Raw genomic sequence first — 23,579 nt, forward strand, 5'->3', positions numbered from 1 at the left:
CAACGTCCATGGCCTTCTTCGCCAGGGCTTCAGCCCTTGGGTTATGTGAGCTCCAGGACAGGATCCCTCCGGACCAGCTCAGAGCTCACCAAAATCTGGGTAAGTTAGTGGCTACATCCCAGTACCTAGCCGACGCTTCTCTGCACATGGCTAGATACACTGCCAGACCATCGCTGCAGACATCTCAGCACGAAGGCTCCTTTGGCCCAGGAATTGGCGAGCAGACACCAAGACCAAGTGGCGTCTGGCCTCTAAACCTTACACAGGTGGATATCTCTTTGGTAAGGCACTAGAACCATACTTAACTGAAGGTAAGGACAAACGTAAAACTCTGGTTAACTCATGTCACAGAGCAGTTACAGGAGGCTGCCTTTCGACCAGCTCCATCCTGGGACTGGGCCCAGGCATCCCTCTATTCCTTTCATAGACAAGAACGACAGCAGGATCGTTCAGCATGCAGAAGCAGACCACAGATCCAGGCCAAGCGGCCCCTTCAAGGCCGAGGGGCCGTTCCTCTAAACGAGGCAAGTGATCTCACAGTCTCACTTCCCATAGGAAGCCAGCTGGCCCCTCATTCCAGCACTTGGGCAGTCACCACTACAGATGACGGCTGGCCCCTTATTCCAGCACTTGGACAACCATCACTACAGATGCATGGGTGTTAGACACTGTCACGCAAGGTTTGAGACTAGAATTTTGTTCTCAACCACCTGACAAATTCTGCTCTTGCCCTATCCCAACGAGCAGGTCCAGGGCTGACTTTATGTCAGAGGCCATAGCTCATTTATTACAAATACGAGCAATTGAACCAGTACACAAGACCAAGAAGGACGAAGGTTTTACTCAAACCTCTTCGTCATCCCTAAGACTTGGGGGGCTGGAGGGCAATCTTAGACTTGAAAGATCTAAACCTTACTTGAGGTATAAGAAGTTTAAGATGCAACCACTTCAATCAATCCTGGCCAGCATCAGGCAAGGTGACTTTCTTACCTCAATAGACCTAACTGAGACATGTTTCCTAACCACCGCAAATTCCTCAGATTCAGCTATGCCCACTACCAGTACAGAACCCTACCATTTGGCCTCTCATCGACACCGAGGGTATTTACAAGGTACTGGCAGTGCTCGCAGCCCACCTTAGACAAATTCCAATCAGAATTCAATGCTATTTAGATGACATACTAATTCAGTCATCATCATTCCGAAACGCTCAGTCAGACCTCGCCCTAGCCATCAAGGTCTTTCAGGAGCACGGGTTTTCTGTTAATTTCCAGAAAAGTCATACAACAACCCGGCTCCTCCATTTGGGCGCTGTTATAGACATGGACAATTGTACGGTCTACCTATTTCAGGACCGAAGGAACTCTATTCAGACTCTTGTACGTCGGATCCAAAGGGCCAGAGTAGTCACATTGGCCTCCCTATCACAGCTACTGGGGAAGACGGTGTCCTGCGTGCAAATTGTGCCATGGGCACGCCTCCATGCCAGAGAATTACATGGCTTCTCCTTCCATTTCAGAGACTTGAACTCCCTTCAATGGTGGGACTCCCCGGCGCTGTCACGGGGAGCAGTATTAGAACCAGACAGGATTACCATTACCACAGATGCAAGCCTATTTGGGTGGGGGGCACACCTCCACACGCACTGGGCTCAAGGTCGGTGGTCCAAACAGGACCTAAAGAACAATATAAACTGGCTGGAACTCAGAGCCATACATATGGCCCTAAAGGGATTCACCGATATAGTACAGGGCCAACATGTCCTGATTTTAACCGACAACATTACAGCCAAGGCCCACGTCAACAGACAAGGGGAGACAAGGTCCAGGCCTCTCATGCAGGAGGCCAAATTCCTGGGGTCCTGGGCGGAACTGAATCTTGCCTCCATCAGGGCGGAGCACATATCTGGAGTGACCAACCAGCAGGCGGACTCACTGAACTGAGCAACCATGGACCATTCCGAATGGCAGCTGGATCCGAAGGTGTTCAGAGAGATCGTGGACAGGTTTGGTTCCCCAACCTTAGACCTTTTGCCTCCCCCACCAACTCACAACTTCCCAGATTCCTTTCCGGGTTCCCACCTCCATCAGCGGAGGGAACAGATGCGCTCCGCAGTCCCTGGCCCAGGGAACTGCTCTATGCCTTCCCTCCTCTGCCGTTTCTTCCTGCCACGATCAGGAAGATCCTTCGCGAACGAGCAGAGGTCCTCCTGGTTGCGCCGCATTGGCCAAGACGCTCTTGGTCGCCGACCTGATGGAGCTCTCCGCATCATCTCCATGGAGGATCCCAGCAAATCGCATCTCCCACATTTAGGGGAAACTACGCCATCCAGACCCTCAATGACTCCAGTTAACTGTCTGGCACTTGAGAGGCAGGCCTTAGGCTGAGACTCATATTCGTCAAGGGTCATAGCTATGATTCAGCAATCTAGGCGACCCTCGACGAATAGAATATACGATGCCACATGGAGAGACTCCTGTAATTGGTGTTCAGTTCGAAAAATTGACCTTTTGGCGGTTTCAATACCAGTTATCTTGGAGTTCCTGAGGGATGGTCTAGACAAAGGCTTTCCACAAGCACCATCCGCAGGCAGGTAGCAGCACTTGCCACAGTTATTTCCTGTGGCAATGAATCCTTAACACATTACCCTATGATACGCTCCTTCCTAAAAGGAGCTAACAACGTCAGACCATCAACTGTACATAGATACCCCTCGTGGGATCTTCATCAGGTTTATAGGCTCTTGTTTCGCACCCTTTGAACTATTGACACTGGTTTGTTTAAACAGTTATCGATGAAGGTGGAATTTCTTGTTGCTGTAACTTCAGCGAGAAGGATATCTGAACTGGCTACTCTTCAGTGAGGAAGGACCTGTGTACGTTCCATAAGGACAGGGTAACCCTTAGGCTAGGCCCCTCCTTCGTGCCTAAGGTCAAGTCCTTGTATCCTAGATCTCAGGAAATAGTTTTGCCGGACTTCTGTCCTAACCCATCTAATGACATAGAGGTTCAGTGGAACAAATTGGATGTGCGCAGGGCTTATATTGTTATATACAGAGAACCTCATCTTTCCACAGAACAGAGGCTCTGTTTGTGTCCTATCACCCTTCATCACTAGGTCAGAAGATTTCTTCAACCACAATACGCAGGTGGATTAGAGTTTGTATTTCTCTGGCATACCAGTCTCAGTCACTGCGAGATCCCAGGCATATCACGGCCCATTCAACCGGGGTGCAGCTACTACAGCTGCCTGGTCTACTCAGGCCTCCATAGAGGGAATTTGTAGAGCAGCAACATGGGCATCGCCCTCTTCCTTTGTCTGTCACTACAAGAGGGATGTATATGCATCTTCTACGGCTTCATTTGGCCGCAAGGTTCTAGAACACGCATTAACGTTGGATGGGACCCAGGCCCAATCTAATTCCCCACCCTAGGGACACAGGGCTTTGGTATGTCCCATCCGTGGGTTCTCCATCCAATCATGCTGGAGAAAGGGGCGTTGTCTTACCTGAACGCCTTTTCTCAGCATGATGATGGAGAATCCACTCCCTCCCATTAGGTCAGTTGGCCTGGTTCCCATATTGTTCAGACGCGTCGGACTAAAGTCTGAGTATCGCCTTAGCCTAAAACTGGGGTGCAGTTGGCACAGAGGGGGCGGTACTAAATTTCAGACTTAGTCTAATTGGAGCAGATAGATTAAGACAATCCGTGGATTCTCCATCATCATGCTGAGAAAAGGCGTTCAGGTAAGACAACGCCCCTTTTGCTCTCAGCCGAGTCAAATACTAGTTTCACAATATGTAATTTTAGCAGGAAAATGATTTCAGATATGGGAAGGAGCTTGACTCTTATGACCTCATCATCTCTTTTTAGCAGTCCTCCACAATTATTGAAAATTGGCAACAAGCAAATACTAATGAAGTTCACACAAATAAATTAACAAACTCTTTCCCCAAGCCTAAAAAAAATGTTCTTGTGCATAATCCTTTCTGTTTCTACTATACCACCCCAGCCTTGGCTGTCCCCAAAATGTCAAGGTATGTTTGGCCTTGAAAAGTTGTTCATCTCTAATATAAAGGAAAAGGCTAATTCTTCCACATAATGTTTCCAGTTTATTTCCAGACATCCTTGAACTGCTTTTTATTATGGTTCATTGCATAGTCATCCAGATGTTTAAACTGGTTTTGGCATTTTTATCCACCTATTGAACATTCCCAAGGATCTGGGATAGTGAGATGTTGTTTGATGGCATTAAAGGTATCATCATAGGCAGTGCTTTTTTTCTAAAAAAAAAAAAAAAAAAAAGGTGCCGGAACTCACACACGTCATACAACCCACCTTGCCTACCCTACAAGGTTCCATCCAAAAAAGGTGCCGGAACTCCGTTCTGGGCATTCTATGAGAAAAAAAAGCCCTGATCATAGGAATTAAGCTGTTCCAAGTAATGCTTTCGATGCAAAAGTAGGATATAAAAACACAATAGTGTTTTGAGGCAACAATATACAGTACTTACTTGTGTGTCCCTACAAGGTGTCTGAATCTAATTTAAGAAAAAAAAGCCAAAGGGGGGGGGGTAAGGAGTCTCCCTGATGACTTAAAAGCAGAGGCAGGAGTCACATAATGTTTACTCTCAGCTGCTCTCTAATAATGTATTATTCAGGCCAATGGAATTGTACGCCAACCACAGTGAACCCCATTTCACTCATGCTAACTTGTTCTCATCAGTAAAAGCCACAAATGACCAGTATATATAAAAAAAGAAACAAGAACCGCAAAAAATTACATTCCACTCAAATCTGACTTAACCTAAATATTTGACAATTTGGGAGGAATTAAGTTGTAGGAGCAGAGGAGCCTATGCCTTCAACTTATCTTTCACTGATGGCCTTGGTCTGCATCCAGCTAAGTTTTGGTGTGACATGTTTTCTCCTTTGTAGAAAGAAAACTGACCTTTTCAAAATTCCAGCCTTGCTCTCTGGTATCTGTGAAGTCCGAGGATCTGTGGGAAGCATGAACAAACTTTTTTTTGAAGATTTATTCCTTCACTTGATGCATGCATGGTGGGAGTGAGACTGCATACTAAATGCACTGAATGAGGAAGGGAGATTCATATTAAAGACTTGTAAAACCATTTCAGAAAATTAATTTTATGCTTGTAAGAAATGTATTTGCTAGCTATTCATCAAATATCACAATTAGATATATCCTTTTGATTTGAGCAAGATTGAATAAAAACAAACGTCTTTACCAGTGGAGATAAAGATTGCAGCTGATTGTGTATATCTTATGCAAATGTTGTCTTGACTATTCCATAGTAATACTCCCCATAGTAATGGGAAGATATGAAATTAAAAATGGTTCAATATCCAATAACGACAATGATGATATAGTACTAGAGCTGTCAGAGCTTCAAAAATGTTTTGGAACAAATGCTTCAATTTTCACAAAAACACCCTCCGTGCTATTCATTAAAAGATCCAATAGTTATTCAGGCTTCCAGGCAAAACTAAAAGAAAAATAATGATGATGCTTCAGAGAATCTATTCATTAATTAAAGCTAAGGTGACTCTTAAAACAGCAGCAAATTTCCTTTCCAATTCCCATGGAAGCCTGAAAAACATCAAGTTCCTTTAACGAAGAGCAGACGGAGGGTGTTGTGCTCAAAGTCCAAAGCAATTCTTCCTAGAATGTTCATTTGCATTTCTTAGTACCACTTTATATCTAAATATATTTTAGTGTTTTATGCAATCCACTGAGGACCTTTTTTATTCTGCAACAAAATTGGAGCTAAAACAGTTAAGTGTGATGTTTTTGCTTTAACATAACAGTTAAAGACTGAATACTTTAACTTTGACTGATCCTAAAAGCTTAGCATTTCAGACCTGGTTAACATTTAGCTAGAAGAACTTAAGCTAAACTCACAAACAGATAGCATTGAATTATTCTATCTTTAGCAAATGCACTATCCATGCTGTACCCCAGGGTTACACAATCTGGTTTTCTCTATCTGGCATGTTTCCATTTATAGTTCTTTCACCTACTTGCCGTTCAGCAGGTTAAATGTAGTCAGATATTTTCCTGCTTAAACTCCACAAAATGTAACCAAAGATTCAGATTCAGTTGTTTAGGTAGCAAAATATGATATTGTTAATGGTTTTTGCTTATGTTTTAAATAAAATAATTAATAGTTAAAATAGTTCATCTAGTCTTTAGTCATTTAGTATCCTATGACCATCACTGAAGGTTGATTCATGTTTCTATTTTCTGTAACGTTTTTTAGAGTATTGATTATTGTTTTGACTGTTGCTGAGATCTGCTCAGAATTACATTCGTAAGATGGACAGTCATATATGTCTTATAAATAAATGCATAGATAAATAAATGTGGGAATGTGTAAATTTAGTATTAAATGAAAATGTAAGTATATCAATTTTAAAATCCAGTGATTTTAAAATCCAACAAACAGTATTTCCTTCTTCTTTTCATGAGAAACTGAAAATCCAAATTTCATTGTTGTGATTAAAATCAGAGTTCTACTAACAATTTATAAGATAGATTTACTATAGGTAGATGCATTGCAATTATTGTTTCTGTGAATTAAAAATGCTTTTGTTAGGCTATTTTGTTTCAGTTCTTTTACTGTATGAGAAATGAATGGAAAACTATCTGTTTTTCCTCAAGAAATGGTAGTTTTTGTTTATTAAAATGTATGCCATCTCATACATTTTTCATATTTCAAAATTATCACACATCTAAATCTCATAATACACAACCCATTAAATATACTTCCCAAGTCAGTTTTGCACATACACACACAAAGGCCACAGACATAGATAATAAAAGCACAGTCTAGCACAATACCAACAAAGAGGAAAAACAACAGCTCTCAAAAGAAACCAGCATGGCTGCATAAAGAACTCTCTGACAAATTGAAAGATAAAAAGGACAAGTATAGAAAGTTGAAAGAGGGGCATATAACAAAGACAGAATATCAGCAAATAGCCTGAGCTTGCAAAGATGAAGTGAGGAAAGCCAAGGCTCAAAATGAACTAAGGCTTGCGACCAAAGTCAGAAATAACAACAAAAGCTTCTTTCAACATGTAAAAAACAAGAAAAAAGTGAAGGAAATGATTAGTGGGTGGAAGTGGAAAGAAGGTGACAAGCAACAGGGAGAAAGCAGAACTATTTAACTCATTTTTTGCATGTGTCTTTACACAAAGGGAAAAAAACAGACCAACCTATCAAAAATAGTGCCATAAAAAACAAAATAGAAACACAAGTTAAGATAGGCAAGAAAATGGTAAGTGAGCACCTGTCCAGCCTAGATGAGTTCAAATCACCAGGACCAGATGGATTTCACCCCAGAGTTCTCAAGGAACTGGCAGATGTGATATCGGAACCACTGAACTATAATTTTCAAAGATTCTGGAACACAGGGGAACTACCAGAGGACTGGAAAAGAGCTGATGTAGTTCCCATCCTCAAAAAAGGGAAAAAAAATGGATCCAGGAAATTACAGACCTATCAGCCTGACCTCAATACCTGGGAAGATCCTGGAAAAGATAATCAAACAACTAATCAATGAACACCTAGAGGCAAACAAAGTCATTACTAAAAGCCAACATGGGTTTGTCAAAAATAGATCATGCCAGACAAATCTTATTGCATTCTTTGACCAAGTGACAAAATTAGTGGATCAGAGGAATGCTGTGGACATAATTTACTTGGACTTTAGTAAGGCATTTGATAAAGTAGATCACAACCCACTACTTGATAAGATAGAAAAATGTGGGGTAGACAGAATCACCACCAGATGGATCCATAGCTAGCTGACAGGCTGTACTCAGCAAGTGGTCCTCAATGGAACTGCATCTATATGGAGGGAAGTGTGTAGTGGGGTGCCCCAGGGCTCTGTTCTGGGCCCAGTACTCTTCAACATCTTCATCAACGATTTGGATGAAGGGATAGATGGGGAACTCATCAAATTTGCAGATGACACCAAGCTGGCAGGAATAGCCAACACTCCAGAAGACAGGCTTAAGGTACAGAAGGATCTGGACAGACTTGAACATTGGGCACTAACTAACAAAATGAAATTCAATGGTGAAAAAAGCAAGGTTCTACATTTAGGCAAGAAAAACCAAATGCACAAGTACAGCATAGGTGGCACCATGCTCAATAGTAGTAACTGTGAGAGAGACCTTGGAGTCCTAGTAGACAATCACTTAAATATGAGCCATCAGTGTGCTGCAGCTGCCAAAAAGGCCAACACAGTGTTAGGCTGCATTAACAGAGGGATAGAATCAAGATCACGTGAAGTATTAATACCACTCTTCAATGCCTTGGTAAGGCCACACTTGGAATACTGCATCCAGTTTTGGTCACCACGATGTAAAAAAGATGTTGAGACTCTAGAAAGAGTACAGAGAAGAGCAACAAAGATGATTAGGGGACTGGAGGCTAAAACATATAAGGAATGGTTGCTAGAATTGGGTATGTCTAGTTTAACGAAGAGAAGGACAAGGGGGGACATGATAGCAGTATTCCAATATCTCAGGGGCTGCCATAAAGAAGAGGGAATTAAGCTATTTTCCAAAGCACCTGAAGGCAGGACAAGAAGCAACGGGTGGAAACTAATCAAGGAGAGAAGCAACCTAGAACTAAGGAGAAACTTCCTGACAGTGAGAACAATTAATCAGTGGAACAGCTTGCCTCCAGAAGCAGTAAATGCTCCAACACTGGAAGTTTTTAAGAAGAGACTGGACAGCCATTTGTCCAAAATGGTGTAGGGTTTCCTGCCTGAGCAGGGGGTTGGACTAGATGACCTCCAAGGTCCCTTCCAACTTTACTACTATTACTATTACATACACTGGCTGCATTTGCCTTCTGCATTAAGCTGAAGTTTATTTAAGCATAATTTATTGAATAAGCCAGAACTGGTTGGTTCACAAAAAACACCAAGTCGTAAACTATTGTTTATATACCACAGAAGAGAGTTTTATAGAATATATTTAGACAAAACTGAAATAACATTAAGGCTTAGTAAGGAAAGTTTCAGTCTTTTCTTACAAATGTTACAAAGGGAACTCCACTTCATTAAACTTCACCCTAATACTAAAAAATGTCCAATATGTAAATAGATAGTAACAAACACACACATAAACACACATTATAAAATCAGTAAAAATGGTAAGATCTCATGTGATAATTGTTTCTGAAGTGAAAGCACTTCTAATAACACTAATTAAAACACAACAATTATCTTCTGCAATTTGCTTTCATAAGATTGTGTGCTATGAAAGAAATTTGGGCCTCTTACAGCAATCACATATCCTACTGGTTTGACTGTGCTAGTCTGACAAATTATACCACAGAGTTAACAAAAGAAACTATGAAATCTATGTGATCTATTTTCCTGATAAAACAAAATAACAAGGTGTGGGAATGGGGAGATGTATAAAATGTATAGATAGATTCAAAATCAAATCCAAGTTGGGAAAAGGAATCTGCCAATCTCAAATGGTTGCAACAGAAAACTCAGTTTTACTATTTAAATATTAAATATAATAGGCAATTCTATTTCTTTGAGGAAAAACCAACTTTCCAAAGGCTATTAAAGAACCAAATGCAGTCCACAAAACTGGTTATCAGGATAAAGGCATAGCTGGATATACCCATTTGTGAGTAATTTTAACCACTCCACAGAATAAATATATAAATAAGAGACAGGAGGGGAGTAGGGGAAGGTGGAATTTATTTTGTCTATTACTTGAGAATTCTGGGTTTATCCAATTCAACTTGTCCAGTCCCACAAAATAATACAAAATGGGGGATCCCTGGACAAGCAATCCAGGGGGTTTCTAAGGGGGTGAATTTTGACAACATTTCGTATAAAGAGTTACTTATTTGGTCGGGCACTGATTGGCAATTAAAGTCTTCTGATGTGTTAAGGCAAGAAAACATTTTACAATCGTGGTTTCAATATTTGCAAATCATGCCGAGATGGACTTTGGATAAGAAAATGGGAATTACTTTAGTAGATGAAAATTTGGTAATTCATATCAAGGATCAGAAATGTGCCCATATTAAAAGAATTTATAATGAGTTAGTAAAATTGGATTCAGAAACAGAGTTAGTTAAAGATTGTATGATTAAATGGGCCCAGAATATTCAAGAACCAATCTCGTTGGACTTATGGGAGGTAATTTGGACTAGAAATGTTAAATTTATGCTGGCCCAGAACTTGAGGGAAATTTTTTATAAAATGTTTTATAGATGGCATCTGGATGCTAAAAAGCTGTCCTGTATGTACCCGAACCTGAAACCTAAATGTTGGAGATGTGGTTGCTTGGATGCAACCCATTTTCATGTTTGGTGGACTTGTAAAGTTATTAAAGCCTTCTGGATTATGATTTAGTAGAACATTCAAAAGGTTTTTAAAAGGAAGATTAATTTTACTCCCCAACTGTTTCTTTTGGGAATTTTTGTGGATTTTAATGTTAAAGAAACTATTTTAATGTTGAATTTAATAACAGCAGCAAGATTACTAGTGGGTCAATATTGGAAGAAGGATATTCTGCCTTCTTTAGAAGAATGGGTATTTAAGGTTTCTAATTTAGCAGAAATGGCTAAAATTTCTGCTTATTTAAAGGACCATTCACAAGAAAGATATTTTAACGTATGGAGAAGATGGATAGAATATGTTCGGAAGAAATATGGAACTACAAAGTTTCACTTATTCTATGAGTAATGATTTTGTTTATAAATTTATGATGTTAAAGTTTGAAGAGAGTTAAGGATTTTTATGATTTTGTTTATTGTATAATTAGTAAACTTAAATAGATTATGTTTAATATGTTTGTATAATCCTGTATTTTGCTCTGGGAAGTCGGGGGGGAAGGGAGTGGGGGTGGATGGGTTGAAGTTTAAGTAGTTCAGATAAAGTAGAAATAGTCTTATTGTATATAATATTAATGTTTTAATTTTGAGAGAGGAACTGCTCGGGCATTTCCCCTGGACCGCATCAAGAGGGAGAAGAAGAAGGTGAGAAGTAAGTAGGAAGGTGGAGGTGAAGGAGAGAGGGGGTGAGTGAAGAAAAAGAGGGAAGGAAATAAGTTGGTTTGAGGTGGGATGCGGTTTGGGGGGAAATGGGCAGGCAAGACCAAATGTGGTGTGTATCAATTTGTTTTGTTTTTTATCTGAAGTATTTGTAAGATCGTTATGTATTGTAAAATTGAAAATAAAAATTTTTACAAGAAAAAATAATACAAAATGGAAACAATGTTGTTAATCACACATACCAAGAGATCTTTCTAAGGATTGTTCTTCAGACAACTCATCTATTAAATGAAGCATGTGCTCAGAGCTGATTCTGATTGTATACATGTGGTATGTATGAGTGTGGTTTCATTTGTTCTAAATGTGCAGCTATCCCCACATCTGGTCTCCTGAGAACTGGTATGACATCATGTGTTTAAATCTGAGCTATTTGATTGAAGGTGTGCAGCTTCACTATCTTTGTATCTTCTTCCTCCTCTTTTTCCCTCATGACATCTTGTAAACGATGTGATATGATACGTAGCATCATGCACTAGGTTTTAATATCCTTGCACCTTTTAGTTGTTGAATTAAAATGTACAAATAGGAATGTGGTATAAAATAAAGCTTTAATGGGCTGGATTATTGCTATTATTTTATTGAGATGTAATATCTTCACTATCTTCCCATCAGTTTCTCACCAAGTTCCTGACATAGTGAGAATTGGAAATTTAGTAAATGTCTCAGGGAAATGTATCATGAAATTCAGAAGATGCACAATTTGATTAATGTAATTTGTTGGAGAGAATGAATATCACAGCTCTTTCCCTTTTCAGCTATTTTTTATAGCAAGGTTCATCCTTGTTTGTTCATTTACTCAGTCATGAACACAAACCCAAAGCTCAGTCTCCAAATAGGTTATTTGTATGGGACTGCAAAGCCTGATCAGTCATACAAAGGACACATTAGCAACACTCCCAAGGTGAAAGACTCCCATCCACTGCCATATATAGGCTATATCTACTTTGCAGAAACAAAGAGATTCATATTAGTAAAGTTGGAAGGGACCTTGGAGGTCATCTAGTCCAACCCCCTGCTCGGGCAGGAAACCCTATACCATTTCGGACAAGTGGCTGTCCAGTCTCTTCTTAAAAACTTCCAGTGTTGGAGCATTTACTGCTTCTGGAGGCAAGCTGTTCCACTGATTAATTGTTCTCACTGTCAGGAAGTTTCTCCTTAGTTCTAGGTTGCTTCTCTCCTTGATTAGTTTCCACCCGTTGCTTCTTGTCCTGCCTTCAGGTGCTTTGGAAAATAGCTTAATTCCCTCTTCTTTATGGCAGCCCCTGAGATATTGGAATACTGCTATCATGTCCCCCCTTGTCCTTCTCTTCGTTAAACTAGACATACCCAATTCTAGCAACCGTTCCTTATATGTTTTAGCCTCCAGTCCCCTAATTATCTTTGTTGCTCTTCTCTGTACTCTTTCTAGAGTCTCAACATCTTTTTGCATCGTGGTGACCAAAACTGGATGCAGTATTCCATTCAAATTGCAAACAGGTCATTAGTTGCAAAGCAAGTGTCAGGCAATTTCATATTTAGATACAGATGAAGTAATAGTAAAACAAGTATGAATATTATTTTTAGAAAAATATGCACCAAGCAATTTCTTTACTGTGCTGCATGCCAGGCTATACTAAGTCTGGTTGCACAATATCCATAAAGGTACTTTACTCTAACTAGCACAGACACTGCCTATCACTGCCTGGTTTTCTATGGACTGTACAGGTCTATGCTCTGATGAAAGGAATGCAACAAGTCCAAATTATTTCCAGCAGCAGATATTTAGACGTAACAGAAATCATGAAATGTTTGACGGTATGTCCATATCTTCCCTGAAAGATTGCTCAGAAATTTGATCCAAAAAAATCCTTCGGAAAAGTTGAGTTGTTACCACACAAATGCTGCACAGGGTTTTTATCTGTGCATCCACGCACGTGTGTCTCTGTGTGTCTATGTGCACATGCATGCCTGTGAGTTTCATGCTGCATCTTCCACAGTAAGGGAGGGAGGATGAAAAGGACCATCTCCACTGAAGACAAGATGGGAAACATGCAGTGATATTGTACCTTCAAAAGTTGCAAATTCCATGTATAATTGGGAAGGAGGTTTTTTTCTATTTAAAAAACCGTGAAAAAGTTTCACACACAAAGAATAAAAATGAACTTTCATTTGGTGTGATGAAGAGATTTTAACACAAGCTGCAGTGAAAAAAAAGTTGTAATGTGTGGGAGAGAATGTATCCCTTTTATTTTTGTACAAAACTTCTGATATAGATAAATGAGAGAAAGAAATTCATTTGGCCATCTATCTGGAATCAAATATTATGTACATCCACTTACTGTATTCTTTATCGCTTACTACCATATAAAGATATATAGGTTGAAGTGATTTCTCCAGGGTGAAGTCCTCTTTTCTTTTCTTAACATATTTTGATAATGAGGAGAACAAGTTTGATATATTGGACTCTTTTCCCCTCCTGGTATTTCAAATAGTGAATCTTGAGACTACAAATGCTGAAGAATAATTTATTATAGTAATATCTAGTCCTACATCTGAAACAAAATAGCAAAATGAGATAATCCAACATTATGCTGAGAAGCTCTATAATGAAAAATGTTTCACCCTGAAGAATTCATGTGGTGTGATCTTACAAAGATGTAATAATTAGACCATAATTAAAGAGTCAAGGTGAGAAGAAAGTGTCTTTGAATAAGTAGATAACTAAAATGGAAACCATTTGGCTATCAGTTCTGCACTGTCACAGAAAAAAAATGTCAAACTGAGCAAAATAGTAATAAATTCAGCATATAAGAAGTTATACTAATCCAGAATGACGTTTTGCTTGAGATAACTGAAACATTCATTACAGCAAATATTTTGTATATTATAATTATGTAAGTTTCCTTATACTATCAGTTCAGGCCGTGAATCTGACTTATAATGGATATACTTTCAAGCATGATTTTATTCTGCAGGCATCCTTCCTTATTTGTGTAAATTTACAAGATATCATCTGCTTTGTATAGCCCTCTCCTGTTTATCTGCATTTTGACGTATTTTTTTTTCCTTAAAAGACAGATAAATCTATTAAGGAGAAAAGGATTGACTAGGAGAAAAAATTCTTTTGAAAATAACAGGAATATCCTTTTGCAAACATTTATTGGAAATGGGGAGGAAAATCATTTGGCTTTCATTTTCATAAGAATTTGCCCAGTCTGTATCTCTGAAAATATGTACAAATCAACATGCACTTGATAAATTTGATTAATTATTATCTGCTGATTTCTCAAGATTGTCTTGCAATTATTTTATTCTTTTACTGTATTATTGTATCATTGGTTGTTTTTTCTTATGTTTGGTGTCAGATCGAACAAGATTGATGATATAGTTTTATTTGTATGCCGAGACCATACTTTTCAGAGTTTTTCAATGAAGTTCATTACTTAGAAGTTTATTTAGAAGCACAGAAAGTTATGTTTTAAAGGAAAGATATACCCATAGTCACATATACAGTATGTACAGATATGAGAAAAATATAGACAAATATGTATTCTGTAGAGGACATTATTTTAGCAATTCTTAACTAACTTTGGATAATCTGGTTTGGAGAGGATAAGAAAAATAGTTTCAGTTTTATCAGCCTTATATTAGCCCATCAAAGTAGTCCAGTCCAGAACAGTCAACTCTGAGTATTAACTCTGTATTTATTAGTACTAATTCTGTTTTTCTAATCTGTTAAGGTTACATTGACAGAAGCATCCAAGACTAATTGCCTGATTTCCCTCCTTTGCTTTTATTCCCTGCAAAACTAGGGAGGCCCCTTCTGAAATTCTTCTCATCCTTCTTTTGTGGACTGAGATATCTTTTACATGATGGTTGTCCAGTCTGCAACTTTTCCTCCTGTCTCCTAAGGTCAATCCAACGTACCATTATAGTATACTACATCAGAATAAAGTAGGGGTAAACCTCTTCCATCCTGCCACCAAGAAGACTCATGAACAAGTCACCAGAAGTCAAGTTCAACCTGAAGGACACTTTATTGTGTCCATACTTGGAGAAGAGCTTAATCATATATGTTAGGAGAAGCGCACACAAACACCCATGGAAATATAGTAAATAGACTTAGAGTTTGCCAAATTTTCAAACTGATATAGAGGCCAAATAAAAAAAGGATTTCTGATCAAAATGAACATTCTGATTTTCCTATGTTTATTTTTACTTAGAGAACAAAGTTGGTCCTTTCTTCTTTTTAATTTATCAGTGGCTACGGAGACTATGTTACTAGGCATATGCCAAAAGATCTTTCACCCAGCACTAGCAGCCTCCTCTTTACCTAGAAGTTTACACAAACACACACAGATGCACCGCATACATACATACATATATATATAATTATATATAATCACCATTTTAGCCATTGTCTATCCACTGCAGGATGAAGGCCTCTTTCGCATGCTTCCAACCAATACAGTGCTGAGCTTTCTTTTGCCAGTTGGGCTGGCAATACTTGCTGATGTCGTTGAGCCATTTTGTTTTAGGTCTCTTTCATAAACACTTTTTATCAAATGAGATCCATTCTATGACTCCACTGCCATTAGCTATTCTTGCTATGTGACCAGCCCCATTTCCATTTCAATTCTTTTACTCTCTTGATGATATTGTATACTTTCATTTGTTCTCTAATCCATATGCAGGTCTTTCTATCTTGTCTTGTGATGTCAAGCATGTATCTTTCCATGGCTCTTTGCACCGGCTTTTGTATTGATTGTGAGGCTTGTGTCCAAGTTTCACTGGTATGTTAGACTAGGTAGCACACACTGATCAAAAACTTTTCTCTTCAGCATGGAGGAGCTTGTTCTTGAAAATTATGCAGAGCTTGCCAAATGCCTGCCAACCATGTTTAACACATTATTCAATTTCCTTTATTGTAAAAAATTATAGACAGACAGACAGACAGATAGATAGATCAGGTGAGACTTGGATTTGTTCCACTTTTGATAACTTGTCAAATTTACAAATGAGCCCATGTTATAGTCATCAAACTCTGATGTACCAATCTCTATTAAAGATGTAGGAGTAGTGAGAGTGTCTTTGTTTTGTACAATGTTTGCTAAGTGTCAGGAACAGGACATATTTTTTATGGTCATTGATCAGAAAAAAATATACTCTTATGTAATAGACTATACACAATTTGAATTGAGATGCATAATATTTGTAATTAAGTTTTCAAAATGCCTTCATTAGCATAGTTTGAAGGCCAATGAAAAGTATTTTTACAGGGACCTTTGAAATGCTATAATTTGTGAGACACAATGAATTCCATCCCTACCAAATGGAAAATATTCAAACATATAACATGCCATCTCTAGTCTGTGGTGAGCACAGTCTAGAAATAGCTTTTTACTTCATTCTATTTACATAAACTGGTCAGATCTTAAGTTTCAGAGTCGAAAGTGTAATGTGGTGACAGATACTCAAGATGTGATATAAATGGGGAATTTCTCCTTTGTGAAATGTTTGTATAAAATAACAAATAAACCTCCACGAAGTGTAACATATATACAGTATTTTTCAATCTATTAAACTTCCCAAAATTTTCTGCTTCTGAAACTTTAAGTCTAGGGCAACATGTTCTTGGTGACGCTGGACAACATTTACTGTATCTGCTACTTTCTGTAAATCTCTTCATTCATTTTTGCTGACTTCAGAACTTTTGTTGTGATCAATCCGTGTTCTGATTCTACCTCAGGTTACACTGGAAGTAGCATAATACTAGTGAATACAAGAATAAAAATAAACTTAAAGGAGAGAGAGACAGAGACAGAGACAGACAGACAGACAGACAGACAATTTTTCAGAAGAGGCTTGTTAAAGCTTTGAGGATTTCTGTGAGAAAGCACAAAGAAAAAAATTAAAGCAAGTCATGTTCTAGGACAGGGGTGTCAAACTGCAGCCCATGGGCCAGTTGCATCATTCAGATGCCGTGCCCACCCCAGCTTCGGCAATGCAAAAAAAGTCACAATACGTCACAACACGTCATGTGATGCGGCGAGTTTGACACCTGTGTTCTAGGACATTATTTGGAGGGATTAAAGATCAACGTTATTAAAAGTAAAAAAAGAAAGAATATAAAGTTTGGGTTTTTTTATCAATGTTAAAATAGATATGTTGTTATCTCTGGTGACCTTTAATGGACTTTTGCTGATCAGGATGAAAATGAAATTTGATTGGAGAGAGAGGGAAGGGAAGGGAAGGGAAGGGAAGGGAGGGGAGGGGAGGGGAAGGAAGGAAGGAAAGAAGGAAGGAAGGAAGGAAGGAAGGAAGGAAGGAAGGAAGGAAGGAAGGAAGGAAGGAAGGAAGGAAGGAAGGAAGGAAAATTTGTGACATTCACTGTCAGCTTCCCACAACAAAATTCAATAGGGGATTCAAAAGGAAGCTTTAAGTCACTCCTGCTCCAACTGATTTTTTACCTGTTTCTCTGCTTAGATAACGAAATATCTCTGAAACAATGGCCCGATGGGATACAGGTTGTCTAGTATGTTACAAAATTCTAAATGAATTTTTCACAACATTTGGAGAATCAATTTTACTTTCAGACTCCATAGCTAAGACCGACTGCATACTTCCTTGATTACCATTTCTTTTTCTTTGTTAAGCATAACTTTCAATTATGACTTGGGTGAAAGCAAAATGAGACTTAAGAAAGTGAAAACCAGACAGATGGACTGAAGCTACACATTGCATAATGCCATGCTTTATTTTAAAGATAATTTGCCAACAAAAGAGTTGGAGCTTATTTTGTACTTAGTATTAAGCCATGTATCACGGTTTCCAAACTTACAGTGATTAGTTTCATGATTACATTAAAACAAAACAAAACAACCTGTTGTATTGTTTAATATAATGTGCAAAACCCAGCCAATGTGTGTAGTGTTTATCTCATCTATTTTACTATAGCTACATAAACTGATGGCATATTAACCCTCATGTGTTTGTTCAGAGGCAATTTAGCCCTTGAAGTAACACAAGTTTTTCATTCTATCTAGAAACTAAGCTAATTGAAGCGTTTTTTGTTTTTTTTCTCACGAGCTAATTTTGGTCTAGGGAAGATTTTTGTCAAGAACACAGTGGCAGAGAAAAGTTAAATCTCCCTATTCTGCATACTGTAGACCCAATTCAAAACAAATGTTCTCTAAATGTATCTTTTTCAAAACAAAATTCTCATAGAAAGCCTGTTGTAATTAAGCCTCTAGAGTTCACATATGAGCACAAATGCATGAGCACAATACAAAACAAAAATAAATAAAACTCATCGGTTCCATTTAAATCCTAGAGACGAATAGAGGGCTAAATCCAACAGCAACTTAGTGCATGGTTATACATAGGAAAACATTTTAATCAGACAAAATTGAGACAGCTGTTTGTCTGAAAAGCAGGAGTCTTGAAGGTATATAGAAGCGATGACGTATCATCATGTATCATTGGTAAATATCAGTGAAAAATCTAGTTAGCTAAAGTTCAAGAGAATTTAGTTTATAAAATACGAGGGAAAGAAAACGGAGGAAAGAAAAATGTTCTTGTTCCAAAAAGGACCTGCCACAACGCCTCTGATCATTGCTGTGATATGTGCAGTTTATCACTTACAATTGTGAAATATCTGGAGAAAATGTGACTAGGGATGTTTCATAGCACTGTGATAACATTTAATCATTCTCCCAGGCTGCAAAGATACTGACATGGTGGAAGCAAAGTTACAGATTAAATCACACTAAATTGTTTTAGCATTATATTTTCATGAGTAGAACATTTTTTTCCTGAATTATATAAATAAAGTTAAGCAGTCTGGTGCTTTCCCAATGCATTGGGACTTCAAATACCTGTGTTCCTTTTCAGGAAACCCAACAACCATATGGATTAGAAATTTTGGAATTTGTAAAGGGAAATAGAATGCATGACCCTACAATCTGATTCAAATTATTGATAATTCAAAAATTGATCTTATTCAATTAGATAATTGAACTGATAATTTGATTTGGATTTATGTGAATTAATTTGTATTATGTCTCTTGTGGGTAAATTATATATTTATTTTATTTATTAAAGTATACATGCCATTCCAGTCAGAAACCAATGTTTAGTTCAACAACCTATCTCAGGGTCAGTAGGTAGAGGTGCAGCTGTGAGTTGGATAAAGTTTTCAATTCCATTTTCTTTTTTTAAATATCTGAGTCATGTTCTCCAGGATAACTTTGTTGAAATTCAACACAAAATTACTAATTTTCAGTAGGTTTCTAAGTTTTAGGGCTTAGACAAAAAAGACTATAAATTCATTTCCCATGTAAAGTATTACTCACAATTCCTTACACTAAAAACACAGGAAGCATAAAGCAAAATCTGTTATGCCAAAATAGTTTTTTGCTAACTAGTCGTCTACATTATGCTTTGGGCTTTCAGAATCCATGGTTCAGATGTCTCAGTACAAGGGTTTCAGATTTGGGTGCAACAAGCTTGTTAGATAATAGGAAAAAATCTAATAAAAAATATAATATTTTGCTGCCAATTTAATGCTTATTTTTGCACCTCTTACCCCCCCCCAAAAAAAAAATCTGTTATTTTAGTGATTGCATGAAGATGTGCTTTAGTTTTCCATCTGCTTAACATTCAGCTTTATGACTTTACTCCATCTTCATGGTTCAACAGTCCCTTAAGACCAAACAATAGCTATTCACTGTAATTTGCAATTGTCTGTGAATTCAGATGTAATGGCAAAGCACTGTGACTTGCAAATTAACATCCGGACATAGCTTGACTGTACTGCTGGGTAGTCTCTCTAACAGTAGCTGCTTTGTTTTCTCTTTCCATGATTTGAAAATTACTGGGAAGCATCCAATGTATAATTACTCCAACTCTATCCAGAACTGAGCTAGACAAGCTCTTATCCAATAAATGACTTTGTGTATAACTTCTACATTCCCTTGGTGACATTGCAAATGCCTAAGAGATAATGGGTTTTGTTGTCCAAATATCTGAAGTGCACCAGTTTACTAACCCATGAGCAAGACTTTTTATTATCACATCCTTTCCCTAGGACCTTTCTCAAAGAACCACCATCACCAAAAAACCTCAGAAATAACTCTAATTAAAGGCATTAGAAATAATTCTTGTTTTACATTGGATCAAAAATTCACCAAAGGGCTAAATATCTATAAAGTTATATATTATTTTTGTTAAAAGAAGATCTTCACCTGGAACCAAAGTAAATTCTTAGCTATCACAGTCTTTTTCATACACATGTGAAAATTCACATACATGTATGTATATACAACAGAGAGGTAATTCGTAGGACAAAACATAACCATGGCTGCTGTTCTCTTTATTCATTCTAAAAAGATAAATAGTTAATGTCCTCGGGGGGCCGGGATATGATCGGACTCGCGGTATGACTGGATTATTTTATTCTTTTATGACTGTTTTTAACCTTGTACGCCGCCCTGAGTCCTTTGGGATTGGGCGGCATATAAATATTTGTAAATAAATAAAATAAATAAATAAATAAAATGTTATTTTTTATTTTGAAATATATTCTTACGTGGATGGAATGGGATGCTGCTTTGTCTAGCCCAGAGTTCCTCAACATTTCCGGTTTTCCGGTCTGGCAGGGGGCAGGGAGAGGGGAATGGTTCAGTGTGAGCAGCCAGCCAGCATGCACACAAACACACAGCTCCATTTGTACAAATGGTGTGCATGCATGCCTGCCACTCACATGAATGGAGCATGCGTGAATGTGCTCTCCTGCTACTCATGCAAGGGAAGATACACCTGCATACATGCATGCTCACCAGCCATTTGTACAGCCTGGTTGCAATCCCCTCATGACCCACTAGTGGGCCGCGGCCCACAGATTGGGGATCCCTGGTTTAGCCAATGTAATTCAGCCATTTTGTATTTAGATGGATGGATGGATGGATGGGAGCCAGTTTGGGCTAGTGTTTAAGACCCTGCACTAGAAAGCAAGAGACTAAGAGTTCACATCTTGCTTTAGGCATAAAAGCCAGCTGTGTTACCTTGGGCCAGTCACTTTCTCTCAGCCCAACTCACCTTACAGGGTGGTTGTTGGGAGGCAAATAGGAGGAGGAAAGTGTGTTGGATATGTTAGCCACCTTGAGTTATTTGTAAAAATAATAAAGGTGGGATATAAATAATCAAATAAAAATAGATAGGCAGATAATGGCAATGTCTCAGATGACATGGCAATCATAAAAATAAAAAAATCCTAAAATGATATTTAGTATGTTTTCCTCTGGCACACTCTTTCTGTGACCTTCTGTGGTCACAGTAAACATATGCACACATTTTTTTTTCCTTTTGGTTCACTATAACTCAATTTTCCCTTCATGCTTACTATACTTATACAAACTTCTATTACAGGTGTTAACTTCTGTCCCAGATTCAGGCTTTTCCCATCACAATGCAAGAAGGTGGCAATTGTTTTGACTAAGTCATGTTTGACTAAATAAGGATTACATTTGCAAATTTGGTGCCCAAATTCATCTATGATTCATAGTTAGCAGCAATATATAATTCTTCTTTCTTTTCAGTTTCGACCTCTTGAGATTGTATGTGTGTGTGTGTGTTATTATCTATCTTATGTCATAGTTATATATATATATTTGTGTTTTTGTATGTGTGTAAATATGTATGTGTGTGTATATATTTGTGTACGTGTGTGTATATGTGTATATATGTGTGTTTATATCTTTGGTGTGTTCTGTAGCAGATCTCTCTCCCTCCTTTTCTCCCTCCCCTCTCTCTCTGTCTCTCTCTCTCTCTCTCTCTCTCTCACACACACACATTTATATGTATGTGTACATGCATGCATATTCATATGCATGCAATATTTTTTGCTCTCTTTCTATGTCCCTCTTTCTTACACACACAAAGTTAAACATGGGTTGTATGGCTCTTGCTCCAAATTAAATCCAGGCTGGGTTGCATATTTCCCTTGAGGCTTTCTGTTGCTTTCTGATGAATTACCTTGGGGACCTCATTGACAGGTGGTAGCAGAAGCTAAAACTCGAAAGCTAGAAAACGGCCAAGAGTTTGCCATCAGTTGTTGGCTTGAGCTTCTTCCTGTCACATCAGCTATGGTTATGAGAGAAGGATTCTGAATTTTCCATGAGATATTCCCAGTATTGTTGTTTTTAAGGATGTCTGTAGCACCATCTCATTAAAAGCCTACTGAATCCAAAATGAAATGTTTGCTGCTGAGTCACTATGCCAGACAGAGACAGTCCTTTGTCCAATTTGTGACATGTTTTCTCTGTAAATATAAGTCAGTTCTTTGTCTAGTGCACCTTCCAAAATAACTTAAATGTATGTAGGATTAGCAAAGAGATCAGTTTTCTTTCCATATCTATTTTGGGCTCATAGTACAAGCACCACCTCCTCCAAAATCCTTGGGTGTATCTCCATAGAATCTCCAAGCTGACTGCCAAATTGCAGTTTTAATAGCAAATTGGTAAAAGCAGGCAAAGTAATAGTATTAACTGTATTTAATTGCTTTGTATTAAATGTTAAAGTACAGTGCACTTTCACCTTATGTATGTGTGACTAACCCAGTCACTTTTTGCAAAATGGCTTTCAGCATGTACATTTTAATGTAGTTTGGATCCAGATTAATCCTTAAAGCTGACCATTTGAAGCAAATAAAGAGATTCAGAAAATTAACTTTGATTTATTCCTATACATTTCCTCTGGGGGTAATTAAATTTAGAGTCACAGATACAATTATTGAGTGTAAAGTTTTGAAGATACCTTGGAGATCATATAGCTCAATATAATGCTGGTAACATTAGTACAACTTGAAATCAGAGTACAATTCAATATATGTTAAAGTGTTGAGAAAGCTAAGGGGAGACAGGATAATGGACCTCAAATATTTGAGGTGGGCAATAGTGTGTCAATGTTTTCTCTATAGCTCCTGCGGATAAGGAAGTGCTGGGCAGAAGCTTTACAGGGGGAAAACCAAATTCAAAATAAGGAGAAATGTCCTGATTGTGATAATTATTAAGCAGGGGAATAGCCTAACTCTTGGAACCATGAGTACAAATGGTTGGAATGTGTGATCAGGCACATGTACCACATATACAGTATTCCCCAGTATTGCTGCAGAGAGGAAAAAGTGGATAGAAAGCAAATTAATTGGGAATACTCCTGAATTTTGCTCTTCCTCAGAGAGCCTGGATAGTTCCCTAATTCTCTAACATTGGAGCAGGTCCATTGGAATGACAAAATATCATATCTCATGTCATATAATGCCAGCATTCAGAAACTAGACTTGAGGAGAACAAGAGGACATTTGGGGGAAGCCATAAGGTAACAAGAGTGGTTTTGGGCTTTTATAACATTCAATAAATAAAAGCTCATTTGCTCTTTTCAGAAACCTATATACAGAGGTTCTCATGGCATCAAAATTCTCTTCTG

General features: G+C 38.1%; 1 long non-coding RNA gene across 1 annotated transcript in view; it reads right to left on the reverse strand.

Annotated features, from left to right (window-relative positions):
- The window catches only part of LOC120313871, a 106,860-nt gene that overhangs the window by 26,351 nt on the left and 56,930 nt on the right, over positions 1 to 23,579 (reverse strand). The gene's annotated exons all lie outside the window — the stretch shown is intronic.

The sequence above is a fragment of the Crotalus tigris genome, unplaced genomic scaffold (assembly GCF_016545835.1).
Source record: "Crotalus tigris isolate CLP2741 ecotype Arizona unplaced genomic scaffold, ASM1654583v1 scf7180000018807.1825209, whole genome shotgun sequence".
Classification (NCBI taxonomy): Eukaryota; Metazoa; Chordata; class Lepidosauria; order Squamata; family Viperidae; genus Crotalus; species Crotalus tigris.